Source organism: Lissotriton helveticus, chromosome 3_1 (genome assembly GCF_964261635.1).
Source record: "Lissotriton helveticus chromosome 3_1, aLisHel1.1, whole genome shotgun sequence".
In the NCBI taxonomy this organism is placed as follows: domain Eukaryota; kingdom Metazoa; phylum Chordata; class Amphibia; order Caudata; family Salamandridae; genus Lissotriton; species Lissotriton helveticus.
The window spans coordinates 1343474952-1343487108 of NC_136061.1; the positions used below are offsets into that span (position 1 = coordinate 1343474952).

Consider the following 12157-nt stretch of genomic DNA (forward strand, 5'->3'; position numbering starts at 1 on the left):
CCTTCCCTTTACTTCACGTAAGTCACCCCTATGGTAGGCCCTAGGGCAGGGTGCATTGTAAGCATAAGGTAGGACAAGCCCTGATGTGTGTGGTATGTCCTAATAGTGAATTACCGCCATTTTTGTTTTTCACTATTGTAAGGCTACCTGTTCTCATAGGCCAGAATGGGCTGCTGGAATTATTACACTCTATAATCCCAGCAGGCTCAGGGAACATGGTAGAAAATTAAGTTTAGTATGCCTGAACTCAGAATAATAAAATACTTCTTTTAGTAAAGTTTATTTTAATATCCTGTGTTTGCAAATGCTACTTTGAGAAAGTTAATTACACAATGATAAAAATAGGGGAATCAAAACATTAACAAATGAGATTCTGCTTTTTATTGTCACAATTTTAATTTAAAAAAAGACACATTATAAGATACATACATCATTAAAAAAGACTTGTGTCTATAACCAATATAGAACAAATCAGATACAATTTTGGTCAAACCCAAATTAAAAAACCATCAGAAAATAGAAAAAGCAAAAGTGTGGCACAACAATAAATTCAACGTGCGTTTCGGCGAACCAGCGCCTTCTTCAGGAATAGCCACTTATGACCTAAAACACAAATTTTATATACAATGAAATACATTTATTTTATACATTAAATATAAAATCACAATCAAATTCTCCATACATTTAAGAGATGCCGATCCAGACAGATAGGTTTTAACAAAATAACCACAGAACTCATATATAAAACAACATAAAGTGCATATACTTATATTCCCCCAAAGAATAGACAAGAAAGACTTATAAACAAATCAAGTCTATAGAAAATAGTTAGCTTCAGTGCTCATTTAGGACGTTAGATATATATAAAATTGCAGGATTCAGCATTACTGTCCGTTGATTTAAACTGATTATAATCCATTTAAACAATGGTAGAGCCATACATAATACTTACTTAAAAGGTACTATTGACACTGCAGTAAAAATGTATCAAAATCTTTCTCACTAATGCGATGTATGATTTATCTGTAATAAAAGGACGGGAACATTGTTGAAAGATCCTACCCATAGAGAAAAAGCTTTGATTAATGGTGCAGGCTATCTAATTTTCTCTTATTACTTACAAAAGGTTTGTAGTATATCTATTCTTAAATTCTGTTACTCAGTTTTGAATTGCTGTTTTAAATTCACGATGTCGAATGTAGCAACCGGAACTCAGGGTAATTATTCTCATATTCTTTTTCTAGTTGAAAAAACATGATAACAATATTGGTATTTAAATATAACTTCAGTAGGTAGATATAATTCCAACTAACAATTTTAAGTAATTATCTATATTCAATTTTTTTTTAAAAAGAACAACATTTAGTTATATGCGCCAAGAAAAAATAGGAACTAAAACAATAAAAATGATAAGCCACAAGTCTTAATTGAAACGAATTTCCAACATATCATTTCCATAGGATTAAGAAATAGAGAGTTATGGGTGTGGAATGCGGTAGTGGACTGATCCGGTTATGTTACATAGTGGTTATTTAAATAAAATAGTAAAAACTGAGACCTACTGATATTGTAAACGCGGCCGGCCCACAGTGGTTGTAGGCGACTTGCTGTGTAACTCATTAGCTATTGTTTGAAATGTTTATACGTTGTTTAATGGTCATACCACCTCGCTGCCAGCCTCAGTAAGGCTGTGGGCGATGAGCTGTATTTTCTTTGCTATATGAATACAATAAAGGTCTTGGAAAAAAAAAAAAAAAGAAAGAAATAGAGAGTTAAACAGATGCTCCCTCGTCATTTGTCATTTTATTAACTATCGTGAATTTAAAAATTTCACGCATAAGGATTTACCTTTCAATTCCTAGTTAAGGTGAAGACGTATGTATAATCAGATGGATAAATCACGGAGATGCACCTTATAATGGAACATTGTAGAGAAGGAGATGTTGATGAATTCTAATTAAGAAAAAATAATAATATGCGTGAACACACATCTAGCGCATACCGGGACAATAACCAGTACATTAAGAACAGAAATTCACGTTCGTATAGGCATAATTACCTAATAAAACATAGACAACAGCCCTTGCCTTCTGGTAAATGGACAACGATAATGCACAAGGCTGTGAAAAAGACCAAACATGATAATTTAGCCGAACGTTAGTAACCCAGCTAAGAGTTACAAACTCTCAAATAAATTACTTCAGCTAAGGCATGTTCCCGTAATAAAAATTAATTCCACAGACATTACGCAAAATCCAATAGTATAGGACCTACCTAGGATGAAGCCTCGCCGAAAATAACCGAAGGCAAACGGGGAGTCACGGTATCCTACGTCCTGACACACCAAACGGTAGATGGATGTCAACTAGGTATTAGCTCCTAAGCCTTATAAATACTCGCAGTTAATTGGTTAATTACATGAAGATAAGTCATGTGATTTAGCACATGGCTTTGTCACTTGACCATGCATAAAAATAGAGAACAGACTCGATCGCAAAAGATAAAACTACAACTCGCGCGGCCTCTAATAATAACCGAATATAGCACTAAGAGCAAAAACAATAATTCCGTATTTACTGACATGACAGTTTTTATCAATATAGATACTCACAACCCAAAAGATAGCTAGGTGGGAGAGTATTACATGATGTTCTAAATTGACATTTCTTAAAAAATAAAAATAGAAAGCAGACTCCTTCACGAGAGTAAGACAGCTTAGAAGGCAGAGATGAAATTTCTTCTTATTAACACGGCCTCTATTAACAGGAATTGGCACAGTAAACACAAAGTGATTTATTAATCAGTCAGTCAAAATACTTTTATTCGATTTTGGGTAAAATCATAAAAAGACATACATTCCATACAAAAAGTGCAAAGGTGCGTTTACAAAAGTTGCTTTATTAATCATACAGGCAATATTTTCTCTAATGCAAACACTCGCAGCCCATTAGTAAACTAGATGGGAGAGAATTCCATACTATCCTTTCTTCTAAATATACCTCTCATAGAGACAAAAAAATTCCTTAGTGAACTAACCAAACAGATGGCTTTCTCGTTAGACACAGCCCTATCCAGACATATGGCCAATAAATAACGACAATATAGACATGAATATTCGCAGCCCAATGGGAAACCACATGGGATGAGGTACTGGGTTTTTAAGAACCGGCACAGAACCGGCAACCCAGCGGTGTCAGGGTACACCCAGAGACCTCGGGTTCTTCCTGATTCAGACCACAGAAACTCAGAGTCTTCTAGGTGAAGTCAAGGATCGATTTTATTGGCTGCAACCAAGGTAACAAGTGTCCTAGAAGTACAACACACGGGGAAGTATATTCTCAGGAGACTGCTCAAATTTACAAAGTCAGGCTTCTCTTTTTATACAGAATATTCAGCTTCAGGCAAACATTCTTCGAATTTACAGTATATCATTTACAGTTCTTTGTTACAAAGGAAAAGCAGAGTCATGATGACATGTACATATTTCACGTCGTGCTGCCCACAACAAATCACCCGGCAAGACCCAACATTTCATCAGATATCGGTGGACCCCCAATAAAACGGGCACCTCCCCACCATAAAGCAAGTGAAGCAAAAAGAGTAGAGACAGATGCGAGCAAGATACGGCAGGTGTGGGTGCGCTGAAATGGTTTTATGGCTTGTTGAGCCTTGATGCTATCTTGTTCAGCCACTGGGAGGGGAACTGACCTAACGAGTTCGGCCTGGGGCAATGGTTCCAACTTGCACAGGTCATAGGAAAGTCGATTAAGGTGTACGTGTCCTTGTGGAATTGAATTCAGCTGGATTAAGGCCTATGTAAAGGGCAACACACAAAATGGCTGTAGTATATGAAATGGAAGCCGAGGGTTCAGAACGAAAATGACGATTTCGAGGTGAAATCGTTATTCGAATATGCTGAAAATATTTGTACATGGTGTGCTCGTCATTCTCGGTCTTTTGATACCAAATTCGTCATGTTTCGACAAAGTTTAATTCTCGAGTCCAGAATGATTACATGAGTCCAGAATTTTCAGAACCACAAACCCTCCTTTTGCCCTTACATAGGCAATTAATCTGTCCTTAGGCTAATCTGAGTCCAGATCTATATTCCTAAAGTCATTGAGATGTTGCTGTAACATCATTCTAGTACTCAGTTCATCTCTTGATACAGGCTTCCTTACACATGATGTGACACAAAGGCCACATATTGCAGGAACACACTGCACGCATAGACAGAACAGGAAGAGAATGGCTAAGACCATCCCAATGACCATCAGAACTTTCCATCCCCAGGCGGATATCAGTTCCCAGAACCATCCCATTAACGACCAATCTCCTTTATCCACATGAATAGATTCGGAAATCTTATGTAGTTTGGAAATGGCCTGGTACACTGTTTGAGCGTTATCTGGGATGAAAACACAGCAACTCGATTGGATCAATCTGCATACCCCACCTCGGTCTGCAAGTATGACATCAAACGCGACCCTGTTCTGAAGGGTCATAATTCGATCCGACTGGAGCTCAGCAGTCAAGTTACTAAGGGCACCAGCAGTTTCAATCACGGTGGACTCAACTACCCTTGTTAATTGCCTTATGTTTCTGCTGTTAGCCATGGATCCCCAGAACGGCAGAAAACCCTTTGCAAAGTCCCCAAATTCTTGACCTGCAGTGTCTTCTTCACTCAAAACACCTCTAACTATCCTTGTCCTGTGGTAGTCTGCCGCTGCTGTGTAGGTGGGAGGCAACAGGAAGGAAACAAAACATGAGCCCGAAAAGTCAGGGGGCAACCATGTATAGGCTCTATCATGGCAGATGAAATAAGTACCCTTAGCTGCTAAAAACGCGGGGGAAGTCTGGGCTGCAAAAACATACGTTTTAGTGCAGATACTCTTCCCTAACTGAGCCCTGGGATTGGTGCCATTACCTTGCAGACACAGATGACCCTGATGGGGTACAATCCAAATCGGGGAAGATCTCTTAGCTTGCTGTTTTTCACTCAGAGTAGCTCCATATCCAGTCATGTTCCATCCTATGTATACTAGTGTCTCATCTCTCGGGATAGTCTCATAAGAAATACCTTCCTTAATCATGTCTACTATACCCTTGACTAGAGCACTTTTTCTAGGATTGTCTGTTACAGAACGTAGGGGGTAGATTTCGTGGGAATATATGAATATTGTCCTATATGCCCATACAGAACCATTGTGACTAAATGACAGGACCAGATAAGGGGTACCTTTATCCGTTGTGTGAGGCATAAGACCGCACACCCAACAGTTAGTTGTGTTCATTACAAGTTGGTGGTGGTGCAAGAGCTGAACAAAGGAGTTATTAATGAACTCCAATCTCCTATTGGATTCATGGTCAGGAAGGGGGTGGAAAGAATGAGAGGAAACAGTAGGAGGAGGTATGGGTGATGTAGTGGGTGCAAATGTTACACGAAAAGAGAATAAAACATAACTTATTAAAAATATCATTACACTGAATAGCATAAAAATACACAATATTATAAAACTTTTCTTTGTCATCACGTTACATAATTTGCGTTTAAAGTTCTTTGGTTTGGCAGATCTCTCCATCTCGGAAAACTCCATCCTCTCTAAAGTGCTGCCCGCGGTGGGAGGTTGACTCTGCTAAGGGATGCTTCTGTCAGTCTAGGGCAACTCCCTTGGACCAACCAGAACTACCGACCTAACGTCGTCAGCTGCACCCCAAAGACTTTAAGCAACCGCGGCCCTAGCAGCGGAACCCGGATGGCGGTTCGAAAAACAAAAATGAGCAAGTTTTCTTCAGATGGGAGAGCTGCACTTAAAAAAAAATAGTACTTGGAGGAAAAAAAATATTTTATTAGTCCATAGGTCTTGGTCTTAAATTGCAAACGAAATAGCTTTAATTAGTTCGTTTTTCTCGGTCTCAAGTTATACCATTGTCTTCCAGGTACTGTTTGATCCTGGAACAAGAGTTCAGGCTCTGTAGTGTTCAATAGCTAGGATGGTGGCACAGCCTTGTGCAAAATGTTTTCATTTTCTCGTTCAGAGTCAGTTCCTTTTACATGCACATCATTAAAAGGGATGACATGTGGCACTGTTTTAGGTTCTGGGTCAGCGAAACCCTTCTGGACCCACTGGTCATATGGCAGAGGTGAAGGGATTCTCTTGCAGTGGACCCCGTGGATCCAGTTGGCCTTCCCCTCCACTCGAACAGCCGATCTCGTGGAAAGAAGGACGAGGTGCGGTCCGGTCCACCTGGGCTGGTCGTTTTTCGTTCTCTGAAAATTATTGACCAAGACCCAGGATCCAGGGTCAATCCGATGTCCTGGAGTCTCAGAGACCGGGGGCAGGGTGTCGTGAACCTGTTGATGCAAAACACGCAATTTAGCCGTCAATTCATACAGATAATCAAGCAAAATAGGGTGTTCAAGCTCGCTCAACTTAGTGGGTCTAGGCACTCCCCATATGTTGGCTGGCCGGCCAAAAACGATCTCGTAAGGGCTGAGTTTCACTCGTGAATGCACAGTCATTCTGGTGGACAGGAGTGCTAAGGGTAGAGCATCAGGCCATTTAAGACCTGTGCTCGCTTGGATTTTGGCCAGTTTAAGTTTTAAAGTGCCATTGTAGCATTCTACTAATCCAGCTGATTGGGGGTGATTTGCAGCGTGGAACTTCTGCCGAATACCTAGCCCTTCACACACTCTCTTCATCACACGACCCACAAATTCACTTCCATTATCAGACCAGACCATTCTAGGCATTCCGAACCTGGGGAAGTACTCTTTCACAAGGGCTTTTGCTGTGGACAAGGCAGTATTGTCTTTTAGGGGATAGGCTTCTACCCATCTTGAGAAGGCACAAACAACAATAAGTACGTATTTTAAGTTGTTGCACCTCTCCATGTGGATGAAATCTAGCTGCAAAACCTCGAACGGATACGTAGGAGGTGCAAAATGACCAGCTGGAGTTGGGGTTCCCCTACCAGGATTGTGTTTCAAACATACCATGCAATTCTTAACCACATTCTCTGCACACTTGGGAATCCTTGAATTTTGCCATACCGGAGCCAACAACTCGCAAATCCCTTTCACGCTGATATGAGCCATTCCATGAGCCATTGTAACCACTGCAAGCACATATGCATCGGGTAACAACCATCTCTGATGCTCGGATAATTCAATCCAGCAACCATTTGCATCCATTCTACCCGTACTTTCTCTCCACGTGCTCAACTCTTTCTCTGTGGCCTCAGCTTGAATGGACTTCACACTCTCTATTGTGTCTTCACACATTCCAACGTCACCAGTCCATCTTGCAGGGCCTGCAACATACATTCGGCTCATTACATTCTTTGCCGTTTCTTTCACGATCTCATCAGCAAATGCATTTCCACGACCAACATCATCGGTCACCTTCTTGTGAGCACTACATTTCACAATCGCCATTTGCAGAGGCAAGGTCAGTGATTCAAGAAGCTCATTCACCAACTGACCATGCTGAATCTTAGCTCCATGCGAAGTCAGGAACCCACGTTCTCTCCACAATCGTCCAAAACTGTGAGCCACTCCAAATGCATACTGACTATCAGTGTAGATAGTCACTTTCATTCCTTTAGACAACACACATGCTCTCGTGAGTGCAATTAATTCTGCTGCTTGAGCTGAATTATGTGGCACACGTGCAGCCTCAACGATTGTATGCAAAGTCGTGACAGCATATGCTGCAGTCGTGTCACCACTCGGGAGCTTGAAACATGAACCATCCACCCATAATGTACCATCACATTCAGCAAGAGGAGTGTCATAAAGATCAACTCTTCCTTTTGTCTCTTCTTCTGTTCTAAGGAAACAGTCATGTTGTTCTGAAACGTCTGATTCCTCTACAATTGGCAACAATGTAGCTAGGTTTAGGGTGTTGCACCTTTTGATGTGCACATGACTTGCTAATAATGTTAATTCGTAACTGGACAATCGAGCACTAGTTAAGTGCTGTGTCTTGGTTCTATTTAACAACGTGTCTACTGCATGTGGGACCATCACGACTAGTGTATTATTCATTACTAGACCAGCAGACTGTCGAATAGAAACAGCTGCTGCTGCTGTGGCTCTTAAACAACTTGGCAATGCTTTAGCTACCAGATCCAAGGTCGACGAAAAATAGGCACATGGACGCTGCCTACCTCCAAACAACTGAGTCAACACTGACAATGCACAGCCCTCTTTCTCGTGGACATATAATGTGAAAGGCTTACTGTAGTTGGGGGTACCTAACACAGGAGCCGAACATAATGCTGTGCGCAATTCGAGAAAACTTTTCTGACACTCTTCAGACCAAAGAATGGGGTTGGGTGTATTTTTACATGTTAATGCCACCAAGGGTTTGGCCAATAACGAAAAATTTGGAATCCACTGTCTACAGTACGATGTAATGCCCAAGAAAGCACGCACTTCTCTCTGTGTTCTTGGCACACTCAATTTCGCTATTGCCTGAATTCTTTGTGGGGTCAGTTTCCTTCCCTCCTTCGATAAGAGGTGACCTAGGTAGGTCACTTCTTGTCGGCAGTATTGTAGTTTGGAAAGTGACACCTTGTGATGCAAATCACACAGATGGCGCAATAATGACATTGTTGCTTCCTTACAAATTTCCACAGTATCTGCAGCAATGAGCAGATCATCGACGTACTGTACAAGAGTAGCACCTTTTGGTAAAACAATCGTATCAAGCTGTGTTTTTAGAGCTTGACTGTATATTGATGGACTTTCACAGTAGCCCTGGGGAGCGCGTTTAAAGCGGAAGCTGCGACCTCCTAGACTGAAGGAAAAAATATCCCTGCTCTCCTCAGCGATCTGGATGCTGAAGAAAGCATTCTTCAGGTCAATCACCGAAAACCAAGAGGCGGAAGCTGGAATCATAGTCAATAATGTGGTAATGTCGGAGACAACTGGGAATTGTGGCACAACTATCTTATTCACCTCTCTAAGATCAATCACGAATCTGTACACAGGTGGCTGAGAGGGATCAGTTCGTTTTAAAACAGGCAGAACAGGACTATTGCAAACGTTGCCTCGTGTTTCTTCAATCACATCCTTTTCAATCAATTCGTAAACGATCGCTAGCAAAGCTTTTTCACCCTCACTAGATATCCTATATTGGAGAATTCGAGGCATTTGAACATTGACTTTCAAGGTTACAACATATGGTGGTATTTCTAAAAGACCCACATCATTAGGACCAGCGGCCCAAAGGATATCTGGAAGAAACGACAATTCTGCTGGAAGTTTATCCCTCAACAAATACATGGGAGAAACCACTTTCTTACCTAAAGTAAGTTGTACTCCTGAAGGAGAACAGTACAAAGTCGCATACAGTCTTTTTAACAAATCCAATCCTAGCAAGTTTTCACCACAACCTGTTGTCAGAATAAGGGGTGCTTCGAATTTCGCAAGGACCAACAGAAAGAGACAAGGGGTCAGAAATCGGATTTCTAACTGGGGCGCCAGAAAAACCTACAGAAACGTTCATTTCGCCAGACAAAGGTGCGCCAGGGAGTTTGGAGTGCATAATAGAACTCTTTGTAGCACCAGTATCCAACAGAAAAGGCTCTGACACACCTGATGTAATCACCTCAACGTAGGGTCCATTCTGATCTACTGGAACTGAAACAACTCCCTCTCTTTGTCTGTGGCTGTCCTAACAATCATTACCCTCCAAATACTCATCTTCGGTATAGTAATCATCAACATAGTATTGAGCTGCCCTGTCAGATGCGTTGTTCTGCTGATCAAACCTATTCATAGAATTTTGTGGTGGAAGGGGACGTGCGTTCTGGGGGATGTTTCCACGTCCTCTACCTCTAGGCGCTTGTGGAACACCAAGACCTCTTACACTAGAAGCACCATTTGCGCGCTGTAACAAAATAGGACAACTGTACTTGAAATGACCCTCTTCCCTGCAATATGAACACTGGTTGGGGCCTACAGGGACACGTGGCTGAGTGTACTCGACTCTTTGCGGGTTCCTCTGGTACTGTTGAGGCTGCTGGAAATTATTCTGGTAGTGATTCTGGCCACTATTATTTTGATTACCACCACCACGTGGCGGATATGCTTGCTGTAACAAAACCTTCATTTTTAACTCCTTAGTTTTCTTTTCTGCTCTATCTTTCTCGTCTTTGTCTCTATTCTCGTAATATTGTGCAGTAGCTAATATCTGCGCTGAAGATGAGACTGCCCAAGAACTTTCTGAATCCTTTAACTTTTTACACAATTCTGGAAGCAGATTGTGCACGAATTTATCGACAAACAATCTCTGACCACCTTCTGTGGTCATATCTTGACCGCTGTGGTCGACAAAGGTTTCTTCAAACCTGGTGAAGAAATCTGAGACAGTTTCTTCTTTCTTCTGCTTGCATGCAGACAACTTATCCCAATTTACACGTATTGCAGGCATTATCGTTTTCATGTAATCAACAATTTTACCAGGGAGTTCTGCTATCAAAGGCTCAGGCTTAGCACCACCAACTTGTCGGGCATCTGCAGCGGCAACATTAGCCCATGAGTCACCTAACTCCTGATCATGATCTGTATAACGAATTTTACCCCATAAAGGCTGTGGAACAACATTCCCAAATAACATATCGATATCGGCTAAATTCATTATACATGACCCAGCAGTCTGTGACAATTCTTTGTAATACCCTGCAGGATTTTTACGCGGATCAGGTAATGTCTGTTTGAGTGCTAAAACTTCAGCTCGCTTCCATGGGACATGTACCCATACACGCTGAAAGTGTGGCAGAATAGGTGGGTTGACAGTTGTGTCGCCCTCTCTCCATTGTGGGGGAACATCTCTCATCGGGTATTGTCGCGCCTTTTTCCTACTAGATGCACCAGGCTCAGATTGTGACCCAGAACTGCTCCCCTTACTCCGATATGATAACAATATTTCAACCGCTTTCTCCACATCTGGACCTACAATCATGCCCTCTCCAAACTTAAACCGTACACGGCACAACTCTTGCGGGTTGCATTCTAGATCATTGTCTTCCAAATCCTCACAAAGGAAAACACACATCTGTTCAAAAACATATCTCTGCGTTGGTGCTTCCCATTGATGGAAGACTTCCATAACAGACTCTACATCGTACTTTACAGTATCCATAACCCATTTCCGTGCCAAACGATTCAGTGCGTCTCTCTCTTGATAGTCAGGCAGTCGACTTCGCAACTGTCTGCGTCCCATGTTAGGGGTCGTAGTAGGCGACCCGAAAAGGGGTGAGAAAAGGTTAGGGACGGTGCTGGCCATTTTCTGCCGAATGGAAGGTGAAACTGAAGGAAGAACAGGTGGAAAAACGGGGTGAGATAAGGCAGGGGCAGAGACAATAGCAGAGGGGGCATCAGGAGAAATATAAGGAGCACCAGGCAACATCGTAGAGGGAGCATTAGGAGAAGTAGAAAGTACAGTAGGCAAAATCGTAGAAAGCACAGGTGGAGCAGATGTGGTCGGTGGGCCTGGAGGAGGCTGCACCGTAGGGACAGGAGTCAGCTGAAGAACAGCTGGTGGGTGCTGCGGAGGAACAGGGGGCGAAGGTTGCACAACTAAAGGTTGCGGGGGTGCGGTGGCATTTTGCGCATAGGGGGTGGCGAACTTAATAAATGCGACATTAATGGATCTTTTTCACGCTCTTTTGCTGCCTCTTGCTGAAGAGACGGCAAAACTGGATAGCATTTATCCGTTGCCATTTTACGTTGCCTGTGCAACTGCTCACTCATCTGCTCTTCTTCATTGTCTTTAAACTGCATAGCAGCTTGCATTACTGAAAGTCCCCCTTCTCTCTTATTTTTCTTAGCTAATTTAATTTCTTTTTGTTTGGCCTCCTTGCGCCATAGGCGAAAAGAGTCGAACATCGCCGGCCGGGCTTTCTTTTTGAACAGTTTAACTTCAAGGTTATCTAAGATGTCGGTATCAAAGCTACCATATTGGGGCCATTTTAAAACACCATCTTTCCTGGTGTATTTGATCCACACTTCATTGTATATGATGGGGCCTACTCCGTGTTTGACATATAACTCGTAAGTTGGAGTTCCAACCGGAGGAACCGGACATGAGTCCTCCAATCGGGAGTCCCTATTATTACAACCAAGACAAAACAAATTTCCAAGTCT

General features: G+C 42.0%; 1 long non-coding RNA gene across 1 annotated transcript; it reads right to left on the reverse strand.

The window, feature by feature from the left end:
• Positions 1–366: 366 nt before the first annotated feature.
• LOC144824969 (uncharacterized) lies at positions 367–1023 on the reverse strand. Its single transcript, XR_013609211.1, has 2 exons — positions 953–1023; positions 367–603 (listed from the first exon to the last, which is right to left on the reverse strand). It is a non-coding gene; the product is annotated as an uncharacterized LOC144824969 (long non-coding RNA).
• Between the last annotated feature and the right edge of the window lie 11134 nt (positions 1024–12157).